Source organism: Pelodiscus sinensis, chromosome 8 (genome assembly GCF_052426305.1).
Source record: "Pelodiscus sinensis isolate ZL-2025 chromosome 8, ASM5242630v1, whole genome shotgun sequence".
NCBI classification, from domain to species: domain Eukaryota; kingdom Metazoa; phylum Chordata; order Testudines; family Trionychidae; genus Pelodiscus; species Pelodiscus sinensis.
This window is the reverse complement of record NC_143059.1, coordinates 55,874,380-55,899,403: the sequence shown is the minus strand read 5'-3', so window position 1 is coordinate 55,899,403 and position 25,024 is coordinate 55,874,380. Positions and strand designations below refer to the sequence as shown.

Below are 25,024 nucleotides of genomic sequence, written 5' to 3'. Positions count from 1 at the left end.
CATTTCAGAATTCCAATATCGCTATCAAAAATTTACTAAAATAAATAGTTGATGTAGTTCCTAAAATGCAAAGGTACAGTTTGATTCCCAAGAATTCCTACCATCTTTTTAAAAAGATTATTCACAAACAGGTTTACTGAAGGCAAGAAAGAACTTGAAGAGTAACTAAGGGTATGTCTACACTACAAAGTTAGTTCGAACTAACGGACGTTAGTTCGAACTAACTTTCATAGGCGCTACACTAGCGCTCCGTTAGTTCGAATTTAATTCGAACTAACGGAGTGCTTAGTTCGAACTAGGTAATCCTCATTCCACGAGGATTAAGCCTAGTTCGAACTTACTAGTTCGAATTAAGGGCTGTGTAGCCGCTTAATTCAAACTAGTGGGAGGCTAGCCCTCCCCAGGTTTCCCTGGTGGCCACTCTGACCAACACCAGGGAAACTCGTCTGCCCCCCTCCCGGCCCCAGACCCCTTAAAGGGGCTCAGGCTGGCTACGGTGCCCGTGCCAGGTGCAAGCCTGCCAGCACCCAGCCAGCAGACCCTGACCTGGCACGGCTCGAGCCACCCACCTGATGCTTCCCAGCCCTCCCCCTCTTCCCGGGACTAGGCTGGCGGCTCCCGGGAGCTTGCCCGGGACTGCAAGAGGCGGGCACCCGCCTGGGCTAGTGCGGACATCGTGGACCTTGTCCACGACCTCCGCACTAGGCACAGGAAAGTGGCCGGCTTGGGCAGGAGAGCTGCCAGCCTAGCCACCCAGGAGCAGGTGTGCATGAAAATCCAGGTGGTCCACTGAGACCCCCGACCCTGAGCCCTGAGCTTACAATGGCCGTACTGGGTCAGACCAAAGGTCCATCTAGCCCAGTAGCCTGTCTGCTGACAGCGGCCAACCCTAGGGACCCTGGAGGGGATGGACCGAAGACAGTGACCAAGCCATTTGTCTCGTGCCATCCCTCTCCAGCCTTCCACAAACCTTGGGCAGGGACACCACTCCTACCCCCTGGCTAATAGCACTCCATGGACCCAACCTCCATGACTTGATCTCACGTCCCTTTAAACTCTGTTCTACTTCTAGCCTTCACAGCCTCCTGCAGCAAGGAGTTCCACAGGTTGACTCTTTGCTTTGTGAAGAACAACTTTCTGTTACTAGTTTGAAGCCTGCTACCCATTCCTTTCCTTTGGTGTCCTCTAGTCCTTCTTTATGGGAACTAATGAAGAACTTTTCTGTATGCACCCTCTCCACCCAACTCCTGCTTTTAGAGACCTCTATCCTGTCCCCCCTCCATCTCCTCCTTTCTAATCTGAAAAGTCCCAATCTCTTTAGCATCTCTTCATATGGGACCTGTTCCCAACCCCATATCATTGTAGTTGCCCTCCCCTCTCCCACCCTCTCTCTTCCCCTCTCCCACCTCCTTTTCCCAGTCTCCCCCAGTTTTGTTCAATAAAGACAGATTCCATTTTTGAACACAATTGTCCTTTATTTTGTACATCAAGAAGAGAGGCTAGGGAAGGGTAAGTGGAAGGAGGTGAGGGAGGAATGGGGTACGGGCCCCCGATGGGGAGGACTGGGCTGGCTCTGCAGGCTTCTGGGGGTGGAAGCTCTCCTGCAGCCCCCCAATTGCTCCCTCTCCCCAGATGGCAGCCTTCGGCAAGTGCAGCCGGTCTGATGGCCGAGTGCTGTGATGTGCCCAGTGTGGGTAGTCCGGGCAATCCAAGCCAGGACTGCTTTGCAAGCGGGGCACCCCTGAGAACTGTCTGTCCGGGGTGGGGGTGGGGACCCTTTAAGCACAGTCCTCGGCTAGCCTGAGACAGCATCTTCATGCTCTAAGTCCTCCTCTGATGCCCTGCCGGCACTGCTTCCGGCCATCCTTAAGCCTGGTTCAGGGTCCACTTAATGTGGACATGCTAGTTCGAATTAGCAAAACGCTAATTTGAACTAGTTTTTTAGTCTGGATCCTTTAGTTCGAATTATCTTAGTTCGAATTAACTAATTCGAACTAAGTTAGTTCGAATTAACGTTGTAGTGTAGACGTACCCTAACTGACGACACAAACTAACAATAATAACAGTGGCGTGCAATGATATTTAGGCAAGCATGCAGTTCTGTATTTGCATGCAAAATGGTATTCTCCATGCACGTTCATGCTGGATGGAATTGTCTTATGGACATAGCTGGTCCTTGGGCATGCATTGCATGCCTCACATACACAAATAGCATGACAATTAAATACATCAAAAGCAGGAAACCTGCCAAACAGATAATGGAGCCACTGGATGATTCTGGAGCTCAGTTGAGGAGCAACCAAGGAAGATAAGGCTATTGTAGGAAAGCTAAATTAATTCTTTGCTTTGGTCTTCACCACAAAGGATGTGGGGGGAGATCCCCAAACCCAAGCCATTCTTTTAGGTTGTCAAGTCCCAGACCGAGAGTCAATAGAGGTCATTTTGGAACAAATTGATTACATTAAACAGTAATAAGTCACCAAACCAAGATGGTATTTGCCCAAGAGTACTGAAGGAATTCAAATATGAAATTACATAACTACTAATTGTGCTATGTAACCTATCACTTAAATCATCCTCTGTACCAGATGTGGAGGGTAGCTAATGTAACACTGGTGTGTATGTGTGTATGTGTGTGTATATATATATATATATATATATATATATATATATATATATATATATATATATATATATATAATGGCTCCTGGTAATTAAAGGCCAGTAAGTCTAACTTCTGTAATCAGGCAAATTGGTAGACATGTAATACATACACCATGTTTCTAGCCCACTGGCACAATACCTCAATCTGTATTTAAGTTCAGATTGTTTCATACAACAATATAATGGAACAGTAAGTAATTACATTGATCTTGGTTGAAGTGCAGGATCCGGCAGTCTCCATTGGTATGTCATACAAAGAAACAGATTTGTTTTACAGGACAGCCACGTGACTTGTTCCTAGTGCTAATAGTGATGCTGCTATCTGAGCCTTTAGCTATAATTTCTGAAAAATCATGGCAGACAGGGGAGATTCCAGAAGACTGGAAAAGGGCAAATATTGTGCCCATCTATAAAAAGGGGAATAAGAACAACCCAGGAAACTACAGACCGGTCAGTTTAACGTCTGTCCCAGGGAAGATAATGGAGCAGGTAATTAAGGAAATCGTATGCAAACACTTGGAAAGTAATAAAGTGATAGGGAATAGCCAGCATGGGTTTGTGAAGAACAAGTCATGCCAAACTAATCTGATAGCTTTCTTTGATAAGATAACGAGCCTTGTGGATAAGGGAGAAGCGGTGGATGTCATATACCTAGACTTTAGTAAGGCATTTGATACGGTCTCGCATGATATTCTTATTGATAAACTAGGCAAATATAACTTAGATAGGGCCACGATAAGGTGGGTGCATAATTGGCTGGATAACCGTAGTCAGAGAGTTGTTGTTAACGGTTCTAAATCCTGCTGGAAAGGGATAAAAAGTGGAGTTCCTCAAGGGTCTGTTTTGGGACCCGTACTGTTCAATATCTTCATCAATGATGTAGATATTGGGATAGAAAGTACGCTTATTAAATTTGCAGATGATACCAAACTGGGTGGGGTTGCGACTTCTTTGGAGGATAGAGACATAATTCAAAATGACCTTAGCAAGTTAGAGAAATGGTCAGAGGTAAACAGGATGAGGTTTAATAAAGAGAAATGCAAAGTGCTCCACTTAGGAAGGAACAATCAGTTCCATACATACAAGATGGGAAGCGACTGTCTAGGAAGGAGCATGGCGGAAAGGGATCTAGGGGTCATAGTGGACCACAAGTTGAATATGAGTCAACAGTGTGACGCTGTTGCAAAAAAAGCAAATATGATTCTAGGTTGTATCAACAGGTGTGTTGTAAGCAAAACTCGTGAAGTCATTCTGCCGCTCTACTCTGCACTAGTTAGGCCTCAGCTGGAGTACTGTGTCCAGTTCTGGGCACCACATTTCAAGAAAGATGTGGAGAAATTGGAAAGGGTACAGAGAAGAGCGACAAGAATGATTAAAGGTTTAGAGAACATGACCTATGAAGCCAGGCTTCATGAACTGGGCTTGTTTAGTTTGGAAAAAAGAAGATTAAGGGGGGACATGATAGCGGTTTTCAAATATCTAAAAGGGTGTCACAAGGAGGAAGGAGAAAATTTGTTCCTCTTGGTTTCTGAGGACAGGACAAGGAGTAATGGGCTTAAAGTGCAGCAGGGGAGGTTTAGATTGGACATTAGGAAAAAATTCCTAACTGTCAGGGTGGTCAAATATTGGAATAAATTGCCAAGGGAGGTGGTGGAATCTCCCTCTCTAGAGATATTTAAGAACAGGTTAGATAGACATCTGTCAGGGATGGTGTAGACGGAGCTTGGTCCTGCCTTGAGGGCGGGGGGCTGGACTCGATGACCTCTCGAGGTCCCTTCCAGTCCTATTATTCTATGATTCTATGAATTTACGTATTTTTTTTTCTGCTTTTTTTCTCTGAAGAGGCTTTTCTGAAATTTGTCCCATCTACAAACTCACTGAGAGGAATACAGGGATGCCAAAAGAACATACCTGCTTTTTCAGAAATTGTTCCGAGAAAGTAGACGTATTCCCTGGATGTGGCAGAGCTTTTCTGGGATACCGGAGGTATCCCAGAAAAACTCTGTAGTCTGGACATAGCCTACAGATGCTCTGGAGTACCAGACCCCAGTTTGAGAGTTGTCATACTAGTCCCATAGTACTTCTTCCTGAGTGGCTGGAAGAAGAACCCTGGCCTGACATCTGCTCTGGGGCTACAGCTACACTGCCTTTTTTTTGCAGAAGAGGATATGAAAATCACACTCTCTTGCATATCTTCTTCCAATTTTTTTTGCAGAAGAGGTTTTGTCGGTAAAAAGCCCCGTGTAGACGGGGCCTGAGTTCCAACTCAAGGACTATCTATTCAATAACTAAGGTTTGTTCCTTAACACCTTTTCCCTGAGGCCTTTCCTTACTTTCTGGCTCCTTCCTCATTCCATTGGGGGAGTTGTGAGGCTGTCTAACCAGAGAAGGGGAAAAGGAGTTAAAAGGTAAAGAAAAAGCTCATGGTAAAAGCAATAACTGGATGCTTCCCACATACTGTAGCCACCAAAGACATATTCCTTCTCCCACAGGTAACTGCAGCCATTTCTCTCTGGTCTAAATTCCTGTCTTTATAAACCCTGTTCCCACAGAGGTCTTGCACAAGAAAACATCCACAATGCCACGTGGGAGCTGTGCTTTTGATCAAGAGCGCCCATGGCAGGGTGTGTCTAGACTACCTAGTTTTGTCGACAAAAGTGGACTTTTGTCGACAAAACAATACCAGCGTCTACACTACCACGGAGTTCTGTTGACATAACGTCGACAGAACTCCGCAGTTTTGTCGACGCTGGTATACCTCATTTTACGAGGCATAACACTTTCTGTCGACAGAACTCTGTCGACAGAAGGTGTTATTGCCTGTAACACTGCGTCCAGACTACGGAGTTCTGTCTACAAAGCGGCTTGCTTTGTCGACAGAACTCCATGTGTCTGGACGCAAATTGTCGACGGAAGTTTTGTCGACAGTATCTGTCGACAAAACTTCTGTCGACAAAATGCAGTAGTCTAGACGTACCCGCAGTGTGGACGCTCTCTTGTGCAAGAAAGCTCTGATGGGCATTTTAGCCATAGGGCTTTCTTGTGCAATAAATCCCTGCTGAGCGTCCACACTGCCCTCTTGTGAAAGAGATCCTGCACAAGAGAGCTTACACCTGTTAAGAAAAGAGTGTAGTTCTTGCGCAAGAACCCCTCTCTTACCATGCCGTACTATAAATTTCCCTGCGCAAGAGCGGGTGGGCAATGTGGACGCTCTGCGGGTTCTTGCGCAAGAACGGCTGTACTTGCGCAGGAAGTCACGAGTGTAGACATAGCCAGGGAGTTTTTAAAAACAGATTTTAAACAACAGACTCTCTTACCTCACTGCCTAGTCAGAAGTTACGTAGGGTTTTAAAGCTTTTTTTCACATTTCTCTTGTGTGTGCCCCCAAAAATGCATATTCAGAAAGAAGAGAAAATAAGAAATGTACCTGGTACTGAATAAATGTCACACTTCTCTTTAAGTACTATAAACTGGAGAAGTCTATTAAAACATTTTTCTGATTTACAGATTACTCCTGTCCTTTATTGGGTGTTTAGGCCAAGTTCAAGGATTGCCCCTCAAAGAACAGCTTTGCAAGTGAGAATGGAATGAGGCTGTTTAACTGGCACCGAAATCTTTTTTAAAAACACTTCTAGCTTTGTTCCAGTATAGAGTCATATAACTTGATTCTTCCCTTTCCTCATTTGCAGTTCACATCAGTGAAGGGTGAAACTCTGCCTCCAGATATTCTTTCCATGTAGTGGGTTAGGTTATAGCCTATCAAATCATCATATACATAGTCAGTCTCAATAGGTATTTTTTGAGGATGAGGATCACCAGTTATTGATGGAACTCAAGCAAACTTAGGGCCCAATCTTGTGAGGCGCTGGAAATTCAGGGAAGAGCACTCAGCACCTTGAAGGATAAACCCTTCAAATGGGCCCCAGGAATTTCTTTTTCAAAAGGAAAAAATTAGTGAACTGAACAGTAGACAAGGTTGTTAAGATAACATAAAGTGATCATCCTGGCAGAGACCGGAATACTCAAAGCCTTCATCTATTTCCCTGGAATCCACAGCCATTTATCTTAGAAAGGTACAAACCCACTTTTCTTCTTCCTTCTCTCATGTAGATACAGTACATGAATAATTCATAAAGGTGCAGAGAATAACCACCTAATAACTGGCTAGATATTCCACACTCTGTACTCATGTTTTAAAGGGAATTAAGAAGCAGCAGCAATGCCAGGATGTTATTTTAGGATCCAGCTAGTGCTTTTCCTGAGTTGCAATTTTTGGTAAATAGTATGGCAATTATTCTGATACCTATGCATTGAACGTTGACATGCTAACAATAAGTTTATGGTAAGATAGTTTGTATTCATGTATTTGTCTTTATTGTGACTCATTTATGGTATCATCAACCAATTGGTTAAGCCTTAACACTCCTGTGAAATAGATAATTTTTTAATGTTTTGTGCTGACTTTTTTGTCTGTGTATCTGATGAGGCAGTTAAATGCCTCTGTCTTGGTAAATGTTTTATTTCATTTCAGCAATAAACCATTTCAGAAGGTGCTTAAACAAAGCCACTACAACACACCTTTAAAAGTTATTTGTGATATTAGGGATAGGTCTCTAATTCCAGTGGAGACACAATCTCTACAACCTTGGTATGAATCTCAATCTCCCCACAACCCCCCCACACACTTGGATTTGCAGTCCAGTCCTAAAAATAGTGGTATGATGTGTGCTCTTTTATTAGGACCCAATCCTGAAGTCCTAACCCAGAGAACTCCTGTTGCTTATATCATGTTTCACCAAAATATGTTCATTAAGTGAGGAAAATATTTTAAAGCCACCAAGTAAAGCCATAGGACAGAAAGGTAGTGGGTGAAACTCGTATGGAATTAAACTTGTATGAGAACTTGACCGCTCTTTTAAATAGGTAAAGAGAAAACAGACTGCACTCAGTTTGCAGTAGTTGGGGGCTGCTTGCCTCTCAAGTTGTTCATCCATCAACTGAGAACTGATATGTCATAGCCAGAGAGCTCCTAGGATCAGATTCCTTACACTTTGTTGCCATCCAACATAGTGTTCTCAAACACAAGCCAATTCACATTAATAGAACACTTTCATGTGATCCCAAGGGAATGGGGATCCATACACCAACAGGAAGGAAAGCAGTACAGAGGGTTATAAAATCAGGGACAGAGTGGGTCATTGTTGGTTTTACTTTCTTTTTATTCTTCTTGGAGGAAGCTGGGTAAGTAAATCACAAATCATATTTTTCATTCATTTTAATATTGTACAGATTAGAAACTGCTAATTGGAATTTTAGGCATTACAATAAGTCCTGCAGGAAAGTTTTTTGCTTACAAGCAAAACTAAAGGCTCATTTAAAGGTTACATGATTTCATAACCTTGCCTAACTTGTTTTACAATCCATATAACCTACAAAGTGGTGTGCATGCACACACGTGTGCACAATGGAGGCAGAAAGCTTCTTGATGCAGTTTTTCTACTATTAGAAGACGTAGTCACAAGCTGTGTCCAAAACCAGGTCCTTGAAAACATTTGACAGAAATAGCAACTTACAAATATTGGAGTTTTATTGTGTCTGTCTTCCACCAGTGCTCTCATTTCTTTCAGACGCCAGAAGTAGCTCTAGGATTTATTTAAGAAAGTGCTGCTTGTTGACTTAAAATTGCAATGCTCTAATGATAAAAATATGTTTCCTGTGAAGTATTTCAGTGATTACATTAGCGGCCTATTCATTTAAAATGGATATTATGCAAATTGTCAATCCATATTCTTAATGATAAAGTTATAAAATGGTTCCCTTTCATGCATAAATGAGACTCCCATCGACTTTCAGACATAAACTCCAGACAAATCAATGTGAAACTGTGACTCTTGATGAGATAAATCTTTTAATATATCCCTAATCAGTTGGATTCTGGCCTTTAATTTTAGAGCACTGATCATTGTAATACAGTCTTGCACTAATCTGAGATACATTAGAATTAAATTTTGTATTGCTGTTTTGAACAGTGGTATAATTTCCAGATGTAAATCATTGAGGGTTACAAATATGGCATTTTAGAATAAACTTTAAACTGCCACGGAATTGATTTATAGTAAATCTATCCTAAAATTGGTAGTCTCATGATTTGTCTTAGAGGAATGAAGCATAGCATTGACAGACATAAATTGGCAATGTTTCTGATCCTTCTATAGACAGAGTCTATCAGGATTATGTTGATGGTATGACTATATGGTATGACTATGTCTACATTGGCAGCTTCTTGTGCAAGAACAGTTGTTCTTGCGCAAAAACTTGCCTGTTGTCTACACTGCACGCGTGTTCTTGTGCAAGTAAATTTACTGTATAGTGTTGTAAAACAGGGCTTCTTCTGGAAGAGTTATTCCTCTCCCCATGAGGAATAAGTCCTCTTGTGCAAGAGCTCTTCCACAAGAGGGCAGTGTAGACAGGCAACATGAATTTCTTGCATAAGAAGCCCCTATGGTTAAAATAGCCATCAGAGCTTTCTTGCGCAAGAGAGCATCCAAACTGCGATGGATGCTCTTGCGCCAAAGCACATGCCAGTGCCCATTGTTTATTTAGTGACTTTCAATGACTTATTAGGAAATTATTATTAATATTTTGTTTACTAAAACCCCATTTTTCAGTAAATGAAAAATTTCAGTGGCTATTTTGATAAAAAATGAAGCACAACGCAAAACTTCCATAATATTGATTAACATTTTCTGGAAAAAATAATCTAAAAAGCCATTTTTGATGGCTTAATCTGAGAAAAAAAATAGACCAAAGGCAGCCCCCAGGGAATGGATGAGCTTGGACTGTAGTGTGAGCATTGTCTTGTAGAGCAGGTTGGAAAGGGCAACCACAGCTAGTAAACAACTCTATTGCAGATAAAATAAATAACCTAAATGCTCAGAATTCAGTCTCTTCCCCTCAAACTCTCTCACTCAATGGGTCTCACTTATGCAAAAAGCTAACTTCCATCACAGACTCTGTGTTAGCAGATTGTGGAGCCTGTTACTCTGGTGAGTAGGAGACAGAGAACACAAGAGAAGACTGTGTACAAAGCAGCAATAGTTTGGAGATCTCTTAGGAACAAACAGGATATGAATTTCCCTGTGAAAAGTAAGGCAGTGGAACCTATTCTAAACTATAACAGGAAGTTATCTAAATCCACTTCAAGTTTTATTCACCTTGGCAAGAGGAGAGATGCAGAAGCTTCTGAGGAGTGTAGAATGGAGAAGTGCCTATGAGGTGGGTCTTTTCCAAAGTCCTTATGCACTACACAGAGTTTCAGATGCTTTGAGTCAATGACAAAAACTGGAGACTGCAGAGAACTGACTCTCTACAGCTTCAGAATAGCTTCAGCTCAGCATTCGGGTTGTCCTTAGCAATGTTCACTTCTCCCTCCATTTGCAGATTTTTTCATCAATGTGCAGAATAATTTTTTGATACGCACCAAGGCACGTGTGAATATGCACCAAAAGAAACAAAAGCTAGCTGTGGGCACTCAGCTAATCAGCTGGACAAGATTTGAATCTCTCCTGAGCATCTTTCCCAGGGGTGAAGTATGCAGCTGTGTAGGACAGTGTTTCTCAACCAGTGGTACGAGTACAGTTAGGGGTATTTGAGAAAAGTCTGGGGGGTACGTCACCACAACTGAAATTTGGAGAAAACTGAATTTTTGTTTTAAGCTTTACAGTACTTTATTATTTTTGTACTTTTTACACCCAAAAATTTCATCGCCCACCCAGTTACAATTAAGTTGTTTAAACAAATGTGTTGCAATGGTAGAAAAAAATGTGTCTGAAAACTGGGGGTCCCTTTTTTTTTTTTTTAAAGCGGTACTTATAATTTTTTTTTAAAAGGGTAATGTAAAAAAAAGATTGAGAAACACTGGCGTAGGACACCTGACAGTTTGGGGCACCAATGGGTCTTAATGTCCACCCTACTCTTCCTGTCCCTGTTCTGTGGCTCTTCCTCCTCTAGAGAGGAGCTAGTTAACTTAACAGTGAAAAAAGTCTGCCATACCTATTAGCAGAACACTGAACCTGTGAAAGAGCCATTCAGGTGGTAATTAAACCATTTAACAGGCATTTGCCAACCCTTTATTGTGTTAGTCTACAGGTCCTTAGTTTAAAATTTGCTTTAAAAATATTTCATTAGTGTGTTGCCAAAGATTATCAAATTGCATGTCTAAAAAATTGTTCTCCTGCCCCTTCGCATCCTCCCTGCTGCCATTGTGCTTGGTGCATACTTTAATAGTACTGTGTAGGGCCCCATAAATCCTAAAGATGCTTTGTCAACATTTACTTCCTCTGCCTATGGGGAAAAGTGTTTGACTTTTAGTCTATGCAAAAAGACCTTTCCTAAGCTGTGCTGCCTATTTTCTGGAAAAGTGCTTTAATTTCTGTCTTTGGTAGTGTCTATGTTATTCTGGCAGGCGTACAGGTCAGTTTTTGTTCTGCAGTTGTTATTGCAGGTAAGATTGTATTTACATAAGCTCCCCAGCTCTGCATAGTTGTGCTCACAAACAAGTGGTTAATCTTATGAAAGTTACCCTTTGATGTACTGATTTCACCTTGACCAAGTGCTATAAATTTCAGAATTTAATAATAGGGACTGGTTCTGCTCTCACTTTTTCTGCTTATCAGATTTACTGCTGATTTACACTGGTGTAAAGCAATTGTGAGATCAGAATGAATCTGTCCCACAGATGATTTTTGTGTTATTTCGACAAATTAGTTTTAAGTATCAGTTTCTAAGTATTGCATGACAGAACACAGGCTTTTTAAAAAACTCTTATATACTATGCATCATTAGAAATGCTTGAAAGACAGTATTAAGAAAATGGTTCAAGATCACAATACATTTCCAGAAGTCATTGTTCAACACATTTGACCAATTATGTAAAGAAATACTCTGCCTAATTAATGGAAAGGAATCTGGAAAGGATGATTTCACTCTCTCTGAAGTCTTCCTGCTTTGAATATTTCTAAATCAGGAATAACATCTCAAACTGTGCTCTGCAAGGTATGGACGGCTCTCTGGATACATGGTGCCCTCTGTCTTAATTCTAGCTGATAAATCACATTACAAGATAGCTAAAATGCATTAAATTATTTCCTGTTTTTACTTTTCCAGGTAAGCAGTTGTTGTTGCCACAGAGATTTTGTGGAAGGGCATGTGGTCAGTGTAATAGCAAGTAGAAGCGCAGAGCCATGATATGTTGTCAGCTATTTCTCTAGGATGATATCTGCCAAAGGGAAAGATCACTGATGGGTCGTAAGATGGTTGAGGAGTCCAATTCATGCTCTCTACAGGCTTTTCCACATATGCGACAGGCAGTTGCTTGGAGAAAGCACAACCACTGTCTGCTACGCTGTCCCACTTTCTTCCTCCTCTGCTGTTTCTCAGTCTCTTGAGCAAGACAATTCTCTTCCAAATGGACTGAGGCATGATGTATGATGTGATGATATTGCAGTCTATTGCCAGCTAACTCTTCCCAATTCATGGAGTCAATGCTGGGTATGCTTGTAGCATTTCCACTTTTCCCCCAGGCCTCCTCTTACCATCATTAACTAGGGAAAATAGGATTTGCCTTAGATGCCATTGATCAGCCATTCACACACAATGACCAGCCCAACAAAATTGATGTTTCATAATCTTCACCTCAACTCTTGTGGTGTTCGCTACAGAGAGACTATTGGCAGTAATGCAACAATCTTCCCATGGTACAGGGAATCTTCCTAGGGTAGCACTGGTGGTACTATGCTTGCTGCTATCATTAGTTTCAATATGTCTCCAATGTCTTGCACCTATAAAGAAAAGCAGGAATGACTATTGCATTGTAGACTGGGATCTTAGTTTCCATCCACAGATTTCTGTCAAGAAAGACATGACAGATCTCCACTTCCTGCTGCTGCTGGTGAGTTCAGGGATGGGCCCGACCCCTATTGTTGACACCAGCTCTGGTGTCTCTGGCTGCTGGCCGCCTGTCCCTCATGGTGTTTGGGGGCATATGATCCTTCATCTCCCCCCCCCCCCCCCCCCAGGTATCGCCTAATCAAGTTTCACAATTCCTTATCTGTACTGTTATATCCACCAAGCCGGACAAAACCAAAGAGCAGCATCTGTGCTTTGCTTTCTCTCTAGAGGGTATAAACAGTAATTGCCCACAGTTATAAGATGCCACACAGCATTTTCTAAATAAGCACATTTATTCTTAAGGTGAAAGCAATGAAAGTTCCTCTCTGCATGCTAAGAGCTTACCAAAGGTCACTCCATCAGTCTTTTGGGGCCTCAGTAGGTCAAAGTCATTCCAATCCTCAGGAAGGCCTGGGGCCCCTCTTAGGTTATGTCTACACTGCCAGTCTTCGCTGCAGAAAATATGCTAATGAGGGACTCATTTGCATTAGCCGTGATCTCATTTACATATTTTCTGCAGATCTGTTTTTGTACTAGGAAACAGTGTGGATGCTTCCTTTTTGCGCAAAACCCCCTTTTCCCACAAGATTCTTATGCCCCAAAAATGGCGGTATACCTAGCTTGTGGAAAAAGAAAATGTCTACACTGCTTATTTTTGAACAAAATCCCCTAGCACAAAAACAGATCGGCAGTCTCTCATTAGCATATTTTTTGCCGAGAAAATTCGTAATGTAGACATAGCCTTAGACAGAAATTCTTGGTAAGCAAGCTGGATCCGAAAGAAGGTCTAGGGTCTATATATATTCAGGCTATTTATCCAGAAAGCATTCCTTTATTTGGTCTCTGGAGAATCCAGTTTGAACCAGTATATGTGAGTCTCTCCAAGTGGTGGTACCTCTCTGCAGTTTCTACAACGTGAGTGAATTTTTCCTAATCATCCCCAACTGTTTTAGTTCCTAGAGGATTGAGGTCAGCCTCTGCCATGGAATGACATACAATTGTTGTCGCCGGCATAGTGACAAAAATATTTAATACAGTAAGATCTCCTAAAGATAATTGTAGAAAATTGCCATAGCTATCACAGTGCATTTTATCTATCTTTTAATGAATTCATGTAATTTTACTTTCAGGATAGTTACTGGTATACTGTGGAATCTGCATAATTTTAGGGGTGTGAGTATTTATCTGTTGCACAACATTTTCTGCAGCATTATCCCAAATTAATAACAATGAGTAGTCCCGTAGCACCTTAGAGACTAACAAATATATATATATAATATATATATATATATCATAAGTATATTATATTCAGGGCTCGACAAATAGTGTAATCTACTCGCCGCTCGGCAAGCCCTGATTATGTTTATATTTATTACATAGTTTCATGAACTTTCATGGGCAAAACCCACTTCCTCAGATGAACAAAGTGGAGAGAAAAAGGGGGACCCTCAGAATTTATAACAGAAAAAGAAGGGAGAGTGGGGAAAACATAATTGGCATGTTAGCCCACTCTTGTCATCATTTTTTTAAAGTGGCATCTGGTTAATATATCTTAGAGTGAAATAGCTTGTGTTTCCATTATATAAAATATTTGAGAAACTATAAATGATAGCAGTTTTCTTTATTTGCTATTGAAATAAGTTGTCTGTGAAACATCCAGACTGTCTATTACTCATAGTTTCCATGAGATCCCTAGCTGAAAACTGAAGTTTGCACATAACCACCTTCTTTATGAAAAAGAGCTGCTGTTAACCACAAGTCTGGAGTATTACACAGTTTTACTGGATCCAGAAGAAAAACTCACCATGTTGTGGTTTTTTAAATTCATAGTTGGCCTAAAACATTTTATTTTAGTTGCTTTTGCAGGAGCTTGATCCATGCTGCCATTTACAAGGCAACACTGTCAGAGTCAAGGAAGGTAGGCATCAGGACATTTTCACTAGTGAGTGACAAAACTTTACATTCTAGTCAAACTAGCTTCAAAATACATTTAATTGTAGTCTGTAATATACCCTTCACAAGTAGAATTACCAGTCCAAAGCCAATATTCAAACCACAGTGACATTAGACATTTTTATTAATAAAGAAAAGAGGGCAGTAGTTTCAGAAAGTGGTTCTAAGCCTTGCAATAAAGCATAGCATGAGATTTCTTCAATGTACCCTTCAGTCCCTCTATATTTGGCATATTATAGTCTCATATTTTAGATTAAAAGATTTCATCCCATCCATAGAGCACCTAGATATTTCCCAGAGCAATATTATTCCTTTTTATATTTATTAGATTTCACTAATGAAACTTTAGAGTTTACTCATGCAGAAAATAATCAGTCCTGATAGAGTTACAGGCTGCCATCTCTGTAAGTCCAAGATATATTAAAAAAAAAAAAAAAAAAAAAAAAAAAACTTTGGACTTATAGCGAAACAAACTTAAAGCAGGGAATTTTTTTCCCACAGCTGACTTCCATTAGTGCAAACTGTTGGGTTTTTTTTTCCACACAACTTAAGAGCGGGGAGTGGGAGTACTTAAAATGAATCAGTACCGACAAGTGTCAATGACTTTAGTGCAGAATGCATATATACTGGGGCGACCTATAGTGGGGATGCCCGGTAGTACTAATTCACCTCTCACTTAACACTAATTTTATATTTGCCCTCTGTTTCTGTTCCTATGCCATCTTCCTTCTAGGTTTCTCTCCTTTTTCTTTTTGCCCCTCCCATCTTTTTTTTCCTTTCTTTGTCTTTCCGGCACTAATTCCACCTCCCACAGGCTTCTGTGATCCCCTTTCCCATTTTGTCTGCTAAAGTAGCCAGCAATTAAATAGTTAATATAGCATTTTAAACAGAGGTGAAAGTAAGTCAGCAGAGGGTAACAAAAATTATTATGGGACTGGGGCACATGACTTATGAGGAAAGGCTAAGGGATTTGGGCTTATTTACTCTGCAGAAGAGAAGAATGAGGGGGGATTTGACAGCAGCCTTCTGTTACCTGAAGGGTTGTTCCAAAGAGGATGGAGCCTGGCTATTCTCAGTGGTGGCAGATGACAGAACAAGGAGCATTGGTTTCAAGTTGCAGTGGGATAGATCTACGTTGGATATTAGAAGAAAAAAAACTTATTTCACTAGGAGGGTAGTGAAGCACTGGAATAGGTGACCCAGAAAGGTTGTGGAGTCCCCATCTTTAGAAGTTTATAAGGCAAATCTTGGCAAAACCCTGGCTGGGATGCTTTAGTTGCGGTTGATCCCAGCTTTTTCAGCAGGTGGTTAGACTGGATGACCTCCTGTGATAAGACAGTACAGCCTGGTACACTGTGCCAGCAAGAAAGGGGCCAGCAAGGTCTGGCACACTGTACCATCTATTTATATTTATAGCTGGTAACATGTATTGGAAAGATACCATAGCATAAGTAGGGCTGCTGCTGTACACACAGAATCAGAGGCAAATCACCTATATGGAGGGGCAGAAGGTTCTTCTCCTTTTCCCCACTGGCAGGGGCAAAGTGCGGAAAGCATCAGAACGGCTGGATGGTTCCTCCCTCCAGGTATCATGGGATGGGGGAGTAGAGAGGAGAGGAAAAGCATGGGTGGGTGCCCAGGCTAGGGAGGGAATGGAGTCACATAGCAGGACATGTGGGGAGGTCACATGGCCCCCCCTTAAATCACATGTACTTCTCCTGCCATCCCTTCCCCATCCCAGGAAGAAATTAATTTTACTTTCACCCTTAATTTTAAAGCAACTTCATTAGATTTTAGAGTCAATGTCCTATTGAGATTAATGGTGGTGGGGAAGTCCACCCCTCTAAAGCAATTGTTTCAATCTGTTTGCAGATGCAAGAAAAATATTACAGCTGTTTATTCTTCACATGTTGAAGATTTTCTTTCCAACCTTTCACTCAGCTTTACTGTTCCGTCTTAAAAAATTAATTCCACTATATACCACTAAACTTTGCCCCCAAACTTTTGCTGAATAATGTTTCCAGACTCTGGGACATTCTCCCCGAAACAAACACAAGTTTGAGTTACAGCATGGCTAAACTCAGGCTCAGTGTATGCCCTAACCATAGTGAAATCTTTGTGGAAAAATACAACTTTAAAGAAGGGTGAGCTTCAAACACTGGATACTTTCTCACTGCCCAGCAGTTTGTTTATATTACCGGAAAATGATAACATAAATATAAATAGTGCCAGACCCAGGGAGCAAGGTAATGTGTTATGAGTTTAAATCTGTCATCCGGAGAAGCTGATTAGGTCTTATGCCTGTCTAAAGGATGAAGACTTGTGCCATCTGTGACAACAGTGCCTGGCTTAGTTACTTTATCTTCAACAACTACTGTGGGATCTGGGGCCACTATCTATTACCATGTGGTTAGGTCACCTTTTTAAAAAAGCTAGCACTGCATGACCAAACATGAGGCAGTGCTTCATTTTAGGAAGTGATAATGTATTTAGCAACCAGTCTTGTTCACTAGGTCATAACAATTACTTTAGGTTCTCTATATAAGTGACTTTCATTTTCTTGATATTTTGAATTGGCTTAATACCTGCTTGCTTTTGTTTAGTTTTACCCTAACAATCAAGACAAAATCCAAGTGCTTCATTTACACAATACTGTAGTCTAACACACTAATGTTATGTAACAATATTTATACTGAGGAGACTCCAGCAAAATTAGTCAATTGTTTTCCATTTGGAATAAAATAATTAAAAGTGGCTTTATGCCAGCTGCTTCTCTCTCTCCTTCTTTCTCTGTACTGCCTAAAGGCCTCTGTGTGATGTTGTTGCGGTCAGGCTTTTCTTGGCTTGTTTTAAGAGACATCCCAAGCAGCTAGTTAGCTCCTGCCGCCTTAAAATTGTGAAGAGGACTCTCTGTGCAGAACTGATACAATATGGCCACTTTAGGAAGAGAACTGCTGCAGGACTTCTTGTTCCCTGCAGCACGTGGTCGGCTCTCTCGACCTTGGATGGAGTCAGTAGCAGTTTTCAGTCAGCAATTACACTCAGGGGACAGGGAGTTAGCCCTGGTTTCCTGACTTACCCTCATGTGCTGTGTAACCTTGGACAACTCACTTCCTCTCTCTGTGAATCAGTTTCCCCTTCTATTGGTCAGCTTTATTATCTCTCTTCATAATTCACTGAAGAACCTTGCGTGATAGGTGTTATTATTAGTGCTAAGCATATTTTTTTGCAAAAATACCCTTTTTGATAATGGGGAAGTTAAAAAAATTCTATTGCGGATAACTGCCAAACTTCAGTTCCTAGAATAGATGACTTTAGCATCATCATGAAAGATGATTCTTTAGAATCAGCTTAGAATGAACATCAGCATGACTATCCCACTGGTTCAACTGACAGAGCAGGTGGTGTCAAGGCTGTTCCTCACTCTGGCGCGACCAATGCAGAACTGGGGGCCCACAAGAGCACTCCAAAACCTTGACTCTACAAGCTCTGGTACAAAACTACCCCCGTTCCCCAATCCTAATTCACAGATTTTGGGGAATTCTCTGCCATCACCCAAGTAATTCCGAGAAAACCAGGGAAGAGATCACTTGGAAAATCTCCTCCCTAAAGTAAAACTCTCCCCCTGACCCAACCTCCATTTTGCTTGGAGTTGGGAAAAGCAGAGGGGATTCACAGACAACAATGGACTCTGCCTTTGTAACTAGGCTCTGAGTCCTAAGGACACAACAATGAACCAATCCAGTTAGTTAGAAAAGAAACAATCCTCTCCTATCAAAACAAAACTACAGTTGCAAGCATAGTAAAGTGGCTAGATGGGAAGAGCCACCAATTGATAGATACTCAGAGAAAGTCCCTGAGCTAAAACTTAGTTACAAAACAGGGGGGAAACCACTTAACAAGTTCAGACATTATTTCCACATCCCCAAACAAGGAAAACAATAAATCCTAACGGACTAGCTAAACTTTTCCCTACTTACACCTTGTAAGAAGTCCTTTCTTGGAGAGAGAAGTGTCTCCCATCTCCCTCAGTACTTGGAAGAAATTGCTCTGCCTCTCAAACAAAAAAACAGAGAGAAAACCCCCTCTTTTCCAGTTTGAAATTCCTACCTGCATTGTTATTGGCTGACCACCTGATACCTGGCTAGGTACAGGAGACATTAGTTAACCCCTTAGCCAGCGGGTGCTGATCATCCCATGATTTCAAATAGGCCAGCGGGTGCTGATCAGCACTCCTGATTTATGACAGGTGGTCATTCTGTTGAGCTGTTGTTTGCACTTGGATCAGACACTGCACCAAAATCCTGGTCTGAATGTTACCATCTGAGTTTGAAGCACCTATCCTGTTGGGGAGAGAGAGATCTGTTTTGGTGCTCTGCCCTAAGCCCTCCGGTAGTAAGAGAACCAGTGCACTTTCAGGAGGGAGAATATTGTTACTCTGTTGAATGGTCGGTAGGTTATGGTGTTTTTTCAAAATGTTTTTGTTCGTCCATTGATTGAGTCACTCCCTTGTCATTCTCTTCCATAACTCTGATCTCACAAGGTGGCTTTCAACAGTTAGTACAAGTGTTGTTCCTTTGGTGGCTGATTTGAGTTCCTCCCTTCCCATTGCAAGGAAGGTTCAGGTTAATTTGTCTTCTTTTGAGGCTGCTGAATGGGATGTGGAGTGTCAAGGGAATTTCTACCTTCATTGGATTTGTGACCAACACAAAAGAACCATAATGTGCAAGGGGCCTTCTGTAGGGGCCAATAAACTATCTCCTCTGATTCTGTGGCTCTGGCATGGGAGTGATAGGAAAGGGCAAAGGAGAGACTGGGAGCAGTCTTGCGGCCCAGCAAGCCACAGCTTCAGGGGGAGACGGAAGAAATAATTTATTATCCAAGTATACTTGTTGCCTTTCTCCTGTCTGACCTTCTCCACAGCTGTCACAATATCACCCGATTCAACTTCCTGGCAGCCTCTGGAGCTTTGCTTTTCTCTTCTGTCTGTTTATACCTCTGAGAAGAAGGAGGAAGCAGAAAGGGAACGGCAGTGCCACTGGGCAGAGGGAGGAGGTGAATTTTCCAGCTGCTACTGCCAGGCAGGCCCATACGCAGGAATTTCTGTGTGTGGAGGGAGGTGCTTTTTTTGTAAGTGTGGACCACAATTTTTTTTAAATATAAAGGAGTTCAAAATAGTCATGCAATGCATGTGCATAATAAGAGAGGTAAGGAAAAATTTGAGTGGAAACAGTGATTGGTAAAATGATTTTGTTATGACGTACTAAAAATTTATACAGTAATAAAGAAATTACTTTCTGGGATCATGGTGGGCAGCATGAGTGCCATGGCCCCGCCCCCTTCTCCCGCCCCCATGGCCACCTCTGCCTGCTGCTGCTTTACCTGCTAAGCTAGGCCAACACCGGGTGAGTGCAGGCAGGTCTTCCAGCCAGCAGGATTGGGCCCAGGCTGCACCTCGGAGGTGGGGGCACTATTGCCCCAGTCCTGCCATGCTGCCACCAGCCCCACCCACCTGTTCCCCCAGAACACAGTGTTCCCCCATTGCCTAACAGTGGCTTTCAAACCTTTTGGCCTGTGGCCCACCTAGCTCAATATAAACCTTTCCATGGCCCACCAGTTGTTAATGGAAGCTTGCCATTAATTACATAATTATGCCTGAGCCATTTTGCTAGTGCTGCAGCTAGGGAGAATGGTTTAATTTAACCAATAAGAAAGGAACTATAAAGGTAACTTATTAAACAGACTAAGCACTTTAACTTTCTCTTAGTTTTCAAACTTCATTTTAAATAAAGTAAAATATTAATTTATGTCCAACACAAAAGGTTCCCATGTTTTCTTTGATTCAGTTGATTTTTTTTTTTGAGGAAAACAAAACAACAACAAAAAATCAGCCCTCCAAAAAACCCTCACTGATGTGGCCCCTAATGAGACACTTCACTCCTCTGGGGCAACAGGGAGGACTGAGGTTCAGGATTTCCCATAGGCCCATACTCTTATGCATTTCCAGGGTTAGTGGATTTTGTGGATTCTCTAGGCTCTGGGGTTGGGACAAAGATAGGGGGAAGGGGTTCAATTGGGAGTAGGGTGTCTGGCCAGGGAGGAAGCAAGAGCAAGAGAAGGTGCAGTGTGTGGCCAGGTAGGAAGATGCAGGAGAAAGGGTGGGTGCAGAGGCGTAGGTCTCAGGGTTGGGTGTCTGTCCAGGGAGGAGGATGCAACAGCAGGGAGTGTGTAGTCAGGAGGGAGGAGGTCAGGAACAGGCTGGGGGCAGGTGTCTGGCCAGGGGAGAGGGGGCAGGAGCAGGATGTGGGTAAATGTCTGGCCGGGGGGAGGAGGCAGGTGCAGGGTGGGGGTAGCTGTCTGGCCAGGGAGAAGAGGGCAGGAGCAGATTGGGGTTGTGGGGTCTTGGCGTGTGGGGGAGGAGTCTGGGGGGTGAGGGCACGTATTTGTCTTTGTGCCCCCTGCCGGTCCCAGGTACTGCCTCCTGCATGGCCAGTTGGTGAAGGCAGGGCTGGGGGAGGCAAGCCTCCAGCCCCACCTTCAGCCCTGCCCCTTCTGCTGAGACCCTGCCCCTTTCCCACCCCCACCCCCACTCATGGGGAGGCAGGGTGGTGTGCCAAGTGCATGATCCCCCTTTCCAACAATGGGGAGGGGAGGAGGGCGTGCCACTGGCCTCTCCAGCCCCAGAGCTGCAGGGAGGGAGGAGGGCACACCATACGGCACAGACCAGCATTTCCAGCCCCAGAGGATGGTGTGCTGCCTGGCCTGGCCCAGCATATCCAGCCCCAGAGCACTGGGGAAAGGAGGAGGATGTGCTGCATGGCAGTGTGGGCTCCTTGCTGCGGGGAGAAGGAGGAGAGCTGAGCTCTAGCCATGTATCACCTGGAAAGCAGACGCGGAGCCCCCTCACACTGGCTTGGGGAACCATGGGAGGGGTTGTTCGCACCATTCACACCTGCCCTGCATGCGGGCCTGTAGGGGACTTGTAAGGAGGTGGAAGAAGCTGAAACTAGGCAGGAGGTGAAAGATTCCTGGCACTACTCCATGTGTGGCTTTGACTAAGGGTGGTCTCCTCATGCTGCATGTGGCTTTTGAGATGTGGTGAGCCAAATAGCAGCAGCTCATCCTTCTCCTTCTGCCAGCAGATAACTGAGACCATCTTCAGCTGTCTGTGGATTTTGTCCCACTTTCCCTATTGCTGTAGTTTGGGGGAGAAAAATGCCCCTTCAGTATGGCCCGTCAGCAGATGCTGGGACCCAACCTTGGAACTTTGGGCCCAGTTGGCAGACGTGATCTTGGTAAATCACAATAGCATATTCACAGTCCACATTTTGAAATCAAAACACCCAGGAGCAGAATCATAATTAGAGGGTTCCTTAAGCTTAGCAAGCACTCTGGACATTCAGCAAACAAGCTGGAATCAAACTTAAGTTATGGAGTCACAATATTCTTGGGAAAAAAAAATAACTTCACAGCAAAGAAGGCAAATGTATAAACATGTACACGTGCATCAGTGAAATGTCATCCATAGATTTTAACATCAAATAATAGTATGCCATGTAGTCTTATCCTATAAAACATGCCAAAGAACATCACACAGAAGTTTCTGATTATAACTTCTATTCTATTTGGGATATGGCATATCATTAAAAAGAGATCTAGTCGCTTTAAAGACTTCAGACAATGGAGAACCCAGCAGAAAGCTGCTCCAGTGATTAATTACCATTATTATTTAAAAATGCATATTTTATTGTGAGTCAGAATTTGTCCAGCTTCCATTTCCAGCATCTCATTTTGCTCTTTTCTGATAGAACAAAGCCTACCAGAAATCTCTTCCCCATGTAGGTATTTGTAGACTGTCATCAAAACACCTCCTTAATTTGTAACCTTCTCTTGAAGAAACTAAACAGATTGAGCTTCTTAAGTCTGTTGCTATAAAGCATGTTTGCCAGACCTAGAATAATTTTTGCAGCTCTTTCCTGAATTCTTTCAATTTTTTTCAACACCCATTTTGAGTTGTGACCAGATAATGTATTCCAGCAATAATCTAATACCATATACAGAGGTAACAACACCTTTTTTATCCAATTTTGCTCCTTCTCATAGAATATATGGAGAATATATCTCATAGAGCTGGAAAGGACCTTGAGAGGTCATCAAATCCAGTTCCCTGCCCTCAAAACAGGACCGAGTACCATCCCTGACAGATTTGCCCCAGATCCCTAGGGGTGTGTCCAGACTACAGGGTTTTTTAAAAAAGTGGCCATTTTTAGAAAAAACATCCCCTGCGTCTAGACTGCTGCAGCGGTCTTTCAAAAGTAAATTGAAAGAATGTGGCAGTTTTTTCAACTGTGGAAAACCTCGTTTTACGAGGAATAATGCCTTTTTTCAAAAGTACTCTTTTGAAAAAAGGTGTTATGTAATGCAAACTGTGCTTTTTCAAAAGAGCGCATCCAGACTGCCTGGGCGCTCTTTTTCGAAAAAGCACCAGTTGTAGTCTAGATGCTCTTTTTTGAAAAATTAGTCTAGATGTAGCCCAAATGGCCTCCTCAGGGCCAGCCAGAGCCCCATGCGCAGGCCCACCCATGGGGCAGAGGCCCACCCCCCAGGACTGCAGGCCCACCCCCAGCCTAGCCAGTGATGATGACATGCACACCAGGCTGTGCAGGGCCCCGCAGCTGTGGGGGAGGGAAGAGTGCTGTTGGCCAGTGCTGCAGGCACACCCACACCACAGGAGCCAGGTGCACAGCTCCTGATGGCAACTGTATCCCCTTACAGCTGCCCCCCATCAGTTGGCACCCTGGGCAGCTGCCCGGCTCGCCCATGCCTCCATCTGGCCCTGGCCCCCCTCAAGGATTGAATTTACAACCCTGGGTTTAGCAGGTAAATGCTCAAACCACTGAGCTATCCCTTCCCTGTAGTTATGCATCCCAGAATTTCACTGGATCTCTTAGCTACAGCACAGTACTTGAAGAATATGTTCGCTTATGTTACAGATTAGAAGAGCTATGCCTATATTCCTTTTAGTGCAGAGGAGGGGAACCTTTTTTGGGTCAGGGACTGCAGACTCTCAGAAAAATCAGTTGCAGGCTGCACACAAATGAGAAGCAGCAAAAAACAAAACAAACAAACAAAAAAAGCTCACTGACATGGCATCACTGACGTGGCCCTGATTGGTCCTGAAGGAAGATGACATGATTGATTCATATCAACAGAGTTATTATCTGAGAATACCTGAAGGACAACAATAGCTTTATACACTAGAGTATCTTACAATAATAATTCAATCCACACTGCTGGATGTGGTATTATTTATATAATTAAAGTACAATATAATTCTTAATAAGGTATTGCCCTTCCCTGGATGGTATGACCATATAATAGGTTTTCTGTCTCTGTGGTCAAAGCCAGACAATGGGTCCCCTGAAGTTGACAGAAATGGAGACCTAGGTTTTGAGGACCTGGAAATATAAAGGAGAATTTTAGGTTTCTTCTTTTAAAAGTAAAAGCAATGATGATGTCATTAGTCCTATAGCAGCAGGTCTGCAAAATAACTTTTGAAGTAGAATGCACCAGACAAGTTGCAGAAAGGGAGGTTTAGGTTGGACATTAGGTTGGACATTCCCTGACTTCAGGGAACTGGACTTGATGACTTCCAGGGCACATCTTCACTCACCATTCTGGAGATCGACATTCTGGCGTTCGATTTTGTGTATAAACCCGTAAATCAAATACTGAAGGCAGCTCTCACCAGCATCTGTACTCCTTGCAGTTGCGAGGAGTAGGGGAAGTTGACAGGAGTATTTGCTCCCATCGGCCTCCCCCAGTAGGGATAGTGCCAAACTTGGCTTAAGGTAAACTGACTCCAGCTATGGATTCTGTGTAGCTGGAGTTGCGTACCTTAAGCCCACCTTTCGGGGCTAGTGTAGACCTGGCCCCAGTTCCAGTAGTCTATGATTCTATGAAATGTGGGAGGTATCCCAAAGTTATCATCTCACAAATACTGCCCCAAATCTTCAATCCCTGTGGTGCAGTTATTCTGGAGAAATACTTGTTAACAAATCCATTTGGGGGAGGGTAGCAAGAAATGTTTTCATAGGCTTCCCTTTAAAGGCCAAGTCTGGTTGTGGTTGCTAAGCAACAATATAAGTCTGCAGTTTTCATAGTAAATCCAACTGGCAAAGTTGCTAAGCAATATCAATTGTCATCCATGTGTGCGCTTTTGGAATAACCCAGTATTATCTATTATTAGGAAGAGTGCTGTTTGGGATTCTCCTCCGTCTTAGCCAGGTTGTTACTAGTTGTTGAGTGACAGGAAATTAGGATTGAAAACAACTTTAGGGTGATGCTCTTTGTAGGCCTTCAAGAGATTACGATACAGAAAGCAAACACACTGATTCTGCAGTGGTTACATTAAGATTATACAATGCTGGAATTACATCTCTTCTGATCGTACCTCTGA

General features: G+C 42.8%; 1 protein-coding gene across 2 annotated transcripts in view; it reads left to right on the top strand.

Annotated features, from left to right (window-relative positions):
• Positions 1 to 7,784: 7,784 nt before the first annotated feature.
• Positions 7,785 to 25,024, top strand: part of TACC2 (transforming acidic coiled-coil containing protein 2) — a 207,854-nt gene continuing 190,614 nt past the window's right edge. For both annotated transcript variants that reach the window (XM_075935333.2, XM_075935331.2), the window contains exon 1: positions 7,785 to 7,905. The gene's annotated coding sequence lies outside the window, so the exon portion shown is untranslated. The remainder of the gene's footprint in view (positions 7,906 to 25,024) is intronic.